The sequence below is a fragment of the Nycticebus coucang genome, chromosome 23 (genome assembly GCF_027406575.1).
Source record: "Nycticebus coucang isolate mNycCou1 chromosome 23, mNycCou1.pri, whole genome shotgun sequence".
Taxonomy (NCBI): domain Eukaryota; kingdom Metazoa; phylum Chordata; class Mammalia; order Primates; family Lorisidae; genus Nycticebus; species Nycticebus coucang.
The window spans coordinates 27,172,998-27,181,595 of NC_069802.1; the positions used below are offsets into that span (position 1 = coordinate 27,172,998).

The 8,598-nt window shown below is 37.0% G+C and overlaps 2 non-coding genes across 2 annotated transcripts; both read left to right on the top strand.

Moving 5' to 3' along the window:
• The first annotated feature begins 504 nt into the window (after positions 1–504).
• Positions 505–611, top strand: LOC128576195 (U6 spliceosomal RNA). The gene has a single exon (XR_008377299.1). It is a non-coding gene; the product is annotated as a U6 spliceosomal RNA (small nuclear RNA).
• A 7,503-nt stretch (positions 612–8,114) lies between these two features.
• LOC128576189 (U6 spliceosomal RNA) lies at positions 8,115–8,221 on the top strand. The gene has a single exon (XR_008377294.1). It is a non-coding gene; the product is annotated as a U6 spliceosomal RNA (small nuclear RNA).
• The last annotated feature ends 377 nt before the right edge of the window (positions 8,222–8,598 follow it).

The following is an 8,598-nucleotide window of genomic DNA, read 5'->3' on the forward strand; positions in this document are numbered from 1 at the left end:
ATACACAAAAACCTGCAGCAGCTGAAACTGGCTCACACATCCAAAGCCCTTTTTTACTGTCAACTGAGAGGGCTGCGTGAAATTGAGGAGAACGATCATGAAGAAAGTCCACACCAGCTCTCTCTGTATTTAAAAATCAAGCAATAGCCAGGCTTAGGCAATTTATTAATTTTTCATCAGAGATTACCATAAAAGGATTCTAATTAGCATATAGTTATATGTCAAACATCAACGTCAATCATCTCCATCTCCTCTTGAAAACTTTTTCTGATAGCTTGAAGTGGAGGTCAAAATTTTCTCCACTGAGTTTTGTAATGCCATACTATGTTAGTAGAATTTATAACTTTATGTTACCATTTACATGTCTTTAGACTTGAAACTCATTTAGGACAAGAAACGTGCCTTTGATCTCTGTGTTTCAGAGTCTGCCTTCAAAGCACCTCTATTCCTATTACAGAGTCAAATGTTATGTATGTGTAATAACTGATAGAAAAAGGAGGTTGTGTGCTCGCTTCAGCAGCACATATACTAAATTTGAAATGATACAGAGAAGATTAGCATGGTCCCTGAGCAAGGATAACATGCAAATTCGTGAAGCATTCCACATTAAAAAAAAGAAAAAGGAGGTTGCTATCCTGTTATTGTTAATACAGATATTATATTTACAAGAAGATTTCTGTGAAATCATTTAGTGACAATTTCAATTAATGTAAGATGAAAAATTAACATTTAAAAAAAAATTCTGGGTAAAAATCTCAAATGTTGACTTAAGAATGATTTCTAAATGAGATGTATATTACACAGTGGAATATTATACAACAGTGAAAATGAGTAAACCAGAACTGCATTTGATTATCCTCATTATTCAGGAATTCTGTGATTGCAAATTTGCCTACTTGCTAAAGTGTATCTGTAACTCCAAAATCAAAAATGGTGGTGTTTGGGGTTGATTCATGGCCTGGCCCAGAATGGTGAAAAATTTGAATTGCGGCATGCACACCTCCATCTGAGGTTGACCAGCAGATCCTCTGACTTTTGATTTTAGTTCTTATACTGCAAACAAATAACCTTTACATGGTTTGTTTAGTGTACCATTTTTCTCACTTCAGTGTTTTTGTGTTATTATTATTTAAATGAGTGCTAAAGTGCTGTCTAGCGTTCTTAAGTACAACAAAGCTGTGTTGTAATTTAGGGAGAAAATATGTATGTGGGAAAATCTTTGTTCAAGTGTGAGTTATGGTACTGTTGGCCATAGGTTTAATGCTAATGCATCAACGATAAACTATGTATTAAATACAAATACACACATTTAATAATATAAGCAGGGTTATATATTGACTGGTTGATGAAAATGTTATAGCCAGAGGCTCACAGGAACCAAACCCCATGTTTCCCTTAAAAGCAATAGTTCAGTATTGGATAATTCATTGTTCACAGGGACATTATATAACGTCACTGCTGAGAATAATGAGGATCAATTGTGTAGCAACCAGATAAATAAATTTTAGTAACATAATTCTAAGCAGAAAAATGCACATCCCAGAAGACTTCATGGTGCCTTTCTCAAGAAGTTTAAAAACAGGCTCGGTGCCCATAGCACCGTAGTTATGGTGCTAGCCACATACACCAAGGCTGGTGAGTTCAAACCCAGCCTGGGCCAGCTAAAACAATAATAACAACTGCAAGAAAAAATAGCCAGGCATTGTGGTCTGTAGTCCTAGCTACTTGGGAGACTGAGGCAAGAGAATGTCTTAAGCCCAAGAGTCTGAGGTTGCTGTGAGCTGTGATGCCACAGCACTCTACCAAGGGTGGCATAGTGAGACTCTGTCTCAAAAAAAAAAAAAAAGAAAGAAAGAAAAAGTTTAAAAACAACTAAAACTAAATAGCACATTATTTAAAAGAAAATACTTAGGGCAATGGAAAACAAAATTCAGTGTGGTAGTTACTTTGTGGGGGTGGAGGGAATGGGGCTGGATAGAAGCAAATTGGTAGATATAAAGCATTAGGTGATGAGTTTACAACTGTTATCTTCTTAATATCTAACTAAAATAAATAGATAAATTATGAGAACGTCATACACAAAAGATAACAATGGAACGTAAACCAAGGATTATAATGAAATCAGTTATTTGCACATATGGGTGTACATTTTTCATACTCACAAATACATGTATTGACTAAACAAATAAATAAATAATTTTTTTTGCTATACATAGGCTTTTCTGCCCTAAATTGAGACCCTGAGGCAGAGATCCACATGAAGAATTGGAGGGCACTCTGCCATAGAAAGAAACGGCGTGTTCTCACACTTCCCCAACACCTGCATTTCTCCTGTTCCTCCTGACAGTTCAGACACTTAATGTATGGATGTGTCACTCGCAGACAAATGCTCCACAGCACGCAGCAGCACCTAGATGCCACTGTGGAATTCAGATGCACCCCCAATCCACATAGTCTAAACAGCACACTGAAAACAGCCAGAATGATCGTCCAAATAGAGATAGATGCCCAGGCAAGAAAAAAACAGATCTAGTGTAATTTAAAGCTGCTGTTTATAATGAAAGCCAGCTTTGAAATCGAGAATTCTACAGAAGTGGGCAGTACAGAATTGCCTGTAGTGTTGAGACAGATGCAGCAAATATGTCTAAGAGTTTAGGCAAGAGGTTACTACTGTCAGTTTGCCATGACGGCTAAGTCTCAATAATTCTGAAGGAAAATTCGTGTGATTAGATTTGGGAAAAGATGAGTATTGCTACAGCAAGAACATACATATTCTCTTAAATGAGAAATCAAGCTGTATTCTCACTGGAGGTTTGCCTTTGATATATGAACATCATACACCCACAACCAGTGCCCTCACAGTGGTTGACAATTGAGGCTGATTTGTATAATGCACCTTGCCGTCACATGCAAATGATGCGACTTCCTCCTCTGCCTCGGCTGCAACAGAGTCAGGCTGGTGGAACTGAAACCAATGCCTGGTATTCAGGTGGCATTTAATCCCACGTTTGGTTTGATTTACTAATGCTATTGTCTTTCCATTTTCTGTTAAGAAATTATTAGCAGGAAGTAACTTGGCCTGAATGCCACAATATGTTGGATCAATTTAAGAGACAATATAGATCACCGGGATTTCTTTTGTCAAAAGGAACCATTAGACTTGCATATTAAAAAAGTATATATTTCTGTTTCGAGTATGTAAGTGATACATTGCTCACCATTATGCAAAAGGCCACCAAGAAGGGAAGGGGGCAGACATGAATCAATGGCAGGGAAAGGATGATAAATATGTCACTGCCTGTGCACTTATATTAGACCACAGGTATCTCGTTTTGTTGACGGGACGTACACATTCCTCTTATCCCTAAAAGGCGGCTTACCATTCTCAAGGTCATCATGCATGAACTCAGTGAGAAGTCCACCTTCTGCTCTTTACATAAACAGGTTATTATTAAAATATATTCTACCTCTAATTACTCATATGGCCTCTAGGCTTTTGACAAATACTGCTTAAAAATCAAACTCAAGACACCTTCACTTTTTGCTTCTCGTCGTGTGATACATTTTCCACCAAAACCCGTTTTTCTGTGTCACATTGGCTCTGTTTTTTGGTGTCATGCCGTCATTTGCTATCCAGTGTCTGGACAGAACAGCTGAGTAATTATAACAGTGGGACTGCAATTTTACCTTTGGGGCCCTCTTGCTTCACCGGCACACAGGTGACTCAACCAGGAATGGTGACATTCCTTGCTGTGAGGGCCTGATTGACCATGTGACTCTGACAACTGGCAGTACAGCAAGAGGCTGAGTCACACCGGATAATCTTATAGTCTCGCAATGTGAGTCTGAGAGACCCAGATGAAACGGGACCCTAGGCACTCTGTCCCTGGTGAGTTTGGTTCCAGGTTAGGACTAAACAAACAGGATGGAAAAGAGAGTGTGGGCCAGGGGCAGCAGAAGCCTTCTGGACTCACAGCCCAGCCCTGTCTAACCTTGGACCAAGCACTTTAGACTTTTGAACATTCATTTTGCCCCCCACCTTCTAGACAGATATATTGTGAAGAGCACTAATAATAACAGTAATTAATAATAATAATTGCTAGTAGTTAATAACTTCATGAGTGAGTTTTATATGCCCATGTTAAGTAGCAAACACAATTCACAAAAGCACTGAAGCTGGATATACTTAGAACAAAAGCAATTTGGGCAACAAGAAATTTATCCAAGATGAACATTTGCCGTCACTATTTTTTCCAAAGTTGACAATTTGGGGATGTTACAAGGTAGATTCATAAGCTTCTATGTGCTTTTAAGTATTTTCCATGTTACAAGTTTGATGGGTTTTTTCATCATTGTTTTTCTACGTTTTATTGTTCTTAGATTTCTAATTTACTGCCAGAGGAGTTTTTCTCCTCTTTGCTTTTTGTAGCCATGAAAAGCTGCTAATTTATTTGGCCTTCAAGTAATACCCTATTGTTGACACTTTGTTTGTTCTAACACATCCTTTTTTATTGCCCGTTGAGTTTTCCACATTATATACTTATTTTTCCATATTATGTATTTATTGTATTTGCAGATATAATGAACATCAACCAGGTACCCAACACTGAACTTGGCATTGAGGCTACAGTCCTCACTCTAACAGTCAGGATTCTTGCTTTGATGAAATTTACAGTGTGCTAGCAAAGGAGAGATAATAAACAAATAACTATATAAAAAAATTTGAAGCATAAATTCCATGAAGAAAATCAAGCAACGTGATGTGCTTACAGAGTAGCTCCATGTGTAGCAAACAAACTGTGAACGGAAGGAGAATATGGTAGCCTTGATGAGGACACTCACAGTAGTCTGTCTGGAACAGGGGATTTTTTTAGAAACAAGTATGAAATAAGATTGGAAAGACAGTTTGGAAAAATCGTTGAAAGCTGGAATATCTTAGTAAGGCAGTGATATGGGTTGAATTGTGCACCTGAAAATATGTTCAAATCCTAAGCCCAAGATCTATGAATGTCACCTAATTTGGAAGTCGGGCCTTTGAAGACGATCTTATAGATCAGGTCATTAGTGTTGGCTCTAAGCCAATATGACCATGGCTTTAGAAAGAGGAGAAATGTGGACAGAGAGATATACACACATGGAGAAGGAAGGCCATTTGAACGTGAAGCAGAGATTGATGAGGTGAGATTCATCTCCACATATAAGGCAAAGCCCACCAAAGATCGCCCAGCAAACAGAAGTGAGGGAAAGGGTACAAGGCAGAGTTCATAGCCCTCAGAAGGAACCAGCCTGATGATACCTTTATGGAAACCTTTTTTTTTTCTTTAATGAAGACTTTTTGAACTGTGTGACAGTACCTTCCTGTTGTTCAACCCATACAGTTTTTGGTATCTTGGCTATGGCAGCCTAGGAGATGAATAAGGGAAATGACCCCAAAGCCACAGTGGCAAATGCTGCCCCTCCACCTCAGTGCATGTCACAGCCTCAGAACGTTTCAAAAAAACAACACCTAGGCAGCCAATAATGTTCATCTGGGCTTGGCAAAGCAGATAAAACCCACTGGACTTGCATACATAAAATTCACACCTTTTGGGGCAAGCACAATTGTAAGAGGGACTTTACCTAACAACTGCAATCAGTGTAACCTGGTTTCTTGTACCCTCAGTGAATCCCCAACAATAATAAATAAATAAATAAATAAATAAATAAATAAAATGTCCTCCTGTTGTCAATGGTGGTGACAGTAGGTAACAGAGTGTCCTCTGGAAGTTTTGAGGAGGAAAATAAAGTGAACCAGCCTACATTTTCACCTTATCTTCCAGCTTAATGGTTGTGTATAAACCATCCATTCCTTTTCCTACCGCAGTGCTGGTTTCAGGGTATCCTGAGCACTGGTTTTATTCTCTGCTTCCTCCTGCAAACTGGGAACCCCTTGCGACCAGGAATTATATCTTATTCTGTGTGTCCAGCATTTGTCCCAGACCTGGTATGTAGCTGGTGCTAATTTAATACTTGTTCGGCTGTAAATTTTATTGTTTTTAATTTTTTTATTTGAAATAATTTCACGCATTCAAGGAAGTTTTAAAAATAGTATTAAAAACTCTCTTTGATTCATAAATGGTTAGTTTTGCCATCTTTGCCTTATAATTTTTTCCTTCTTCTATATGAGCATCTATTTTTTTCTGAACCACTTGATAACAAACTGCAGATGGCAAACCTCTACACCTAAAAGTTCTAGAGTATTTTTCCTCACAAAGCAATTACCCTAAGCGATCATAGCGAAATTATAAAAATTAGAAAATTTAAGATTAATAAATACAACTTTTCACAGTCAATATTCAAATTTTTATAAATTAATTCTTGATAGGGAGGCACCTGTGGCTCGAGGAGTAGGGCACTGGCCCCATACACCAGGGGTGGTGGGTTCAAGCCCGGCCCCAGCCAAAACTGCAAAAAAAAAAAAATTAATTCTTGATAGATTAATTTTTCTGATTGAAAATCCAGTACAAGATCATGTACTTAATTTTCTTGTTGCATTGCTTTAGTTTCACTTAATCTATAACTTTCTCCGCCTCTCTTTGCTTTATGCTATAAAAATTTTTGTATAGACCAGTTATGATGTAGAATATCCCTCAGTTTGGGGGGTCTAAAATTTTCTAATGACTAAGTCAAAAATACGCATTTTTAGGCAGGGAAGTCAACTTAATTTCTGTCCTTCTCACTGCATGATATCAAGGGGCATGTAAGGTCAGTTGATTGGTCCCATTTTTAGCAATTTTAACTTTGATTTCTTGGTTAAAGTGATGACTGTCACATTTTTCGACTTAGTTACTATTTTCCCTTAGTAATTAACCAATCCTTTAGGGAGAAATATTGTAAGACATTATTTTCCTCATGAAATTTTCACAGACTAATTTCAGTGACCATTGTTGATGCCTGCCTGATATAATTATTATTATGGTGGATGCACAATGGTTATTTTGCTAACTGCTTCATTCCCTCCACTTTTATTAGCTTGCATTAGACTGTTTTTTTCTCTGCAAATGTTTATTTATTCACTTATTGCCAGTGTGGGATCATGTATTATTGTTTTATTCCATGGATTATAACTCATTAGTGACAGTATTTATTTTGATGCCCAAATTGTCTCTGATTTGCCTTCTTGGAACCACTTCAGTCTGGCTCCTTTGTCCTTTTTACATGTCCTCATTCATTTTTGAGCACTTTTTATTATCAAGCACAACAAAATAATCTAGTTTATCTTTTATTCCGTTTTTTGCCCATTGGAGTTTGCCATTTCTCTAAGGAACCCCATTTCGTTTTCTAGGGAAATGATACTTAGAAATCAAGATCTGGGAATCATGAACTCGTTAAGAATTAATCTTTAACCATTTCAACACTCTACTTTTCAAGTTGATTTTAGTCATCAGCTGCTGGTGCCATGTAACATGTACAACAGAATCTCTTTTAAACTCTCCTAGAATCCAACATAATTTTATTTCTCATTCTCATATCATTCTTTTTAAAATTTAATCTTTCCTCCTCTCCACCTCAATTTTTTTCTTCCTTTTTCTTTTTGTCAACAACCCTGCCATGTCCACTTATAAGGCTTTATAGTATTCCCTTTTGTATTTAAACACCACATTTCCTTTATCCGTTCTTCTGTTCATGGGCAATGATAAGTGAAATGAGCCAAGAAAAAAAAAGATAAATGGTGTGTGATCTCACTTATATTTAAAATATAAACTTGTTGAACTCATAGAAGCAGAGGTTTAAGGGGTGATTACCAGATTCTGGGGGGAGGGGTTGGGGGGGTGTAGGATAGCAAAGTGGAGATGGTCCACAGGTACAAGTTTTTAGTTAGATTGGAGGAATAACTTTCAATGATTTATCATACAACATAATGATTATAGTTAATAATGATGTATATTCCAAAATTTTTAGAAAGTACATTTTTTGAAAAGACATAAAGCAAGGTGATGAGTATACTAATTGACTTAATGTTTCTAAGATGTATACATATAATAAAACATCACATTGTACCCCAGAAATATATACAAATACTAGTCAATTACATTTTTAAAAACAACTTTTTTTCTGCTTAAAATATCCCTAGAGTGCTCGCTTCGGCAGCACATATACTAAAATTAGAATGATACAGAAAATATTAGCATGACCCCTGCACAAGGATGACACACAAATTCGTGACGTGTTCCATATTTTTTAATATTAGAATGACTGCAGATCTCTCTGTTGAAACTTTTCAAGCCAGAAGAGGGTGGTCATCGACTTTTAATCTCCTAAAACAAAATAACTTTCAACCCAGGATCCTGTATCCAGCTAAACTGAGTTTCATTTATGATGGAGAAATTAAATACTTTAATGACATTCGCATGTTGAAGAAATTTGCCATAACCAAACCAGCTCTTCAGGATATTCTCAGACCTATCCTCCATAATGACCAGCCCAATCCTCTACCACAAAAGTAAACTCACCCAGAAACTTTTGATCAAACTCCAACTTCCTCAGTGGCAAAAGGATTAAAAATGTCCACTGGACTTTCGAAAAACTCAATACCCAAAATTTTACCAGACTTATCAA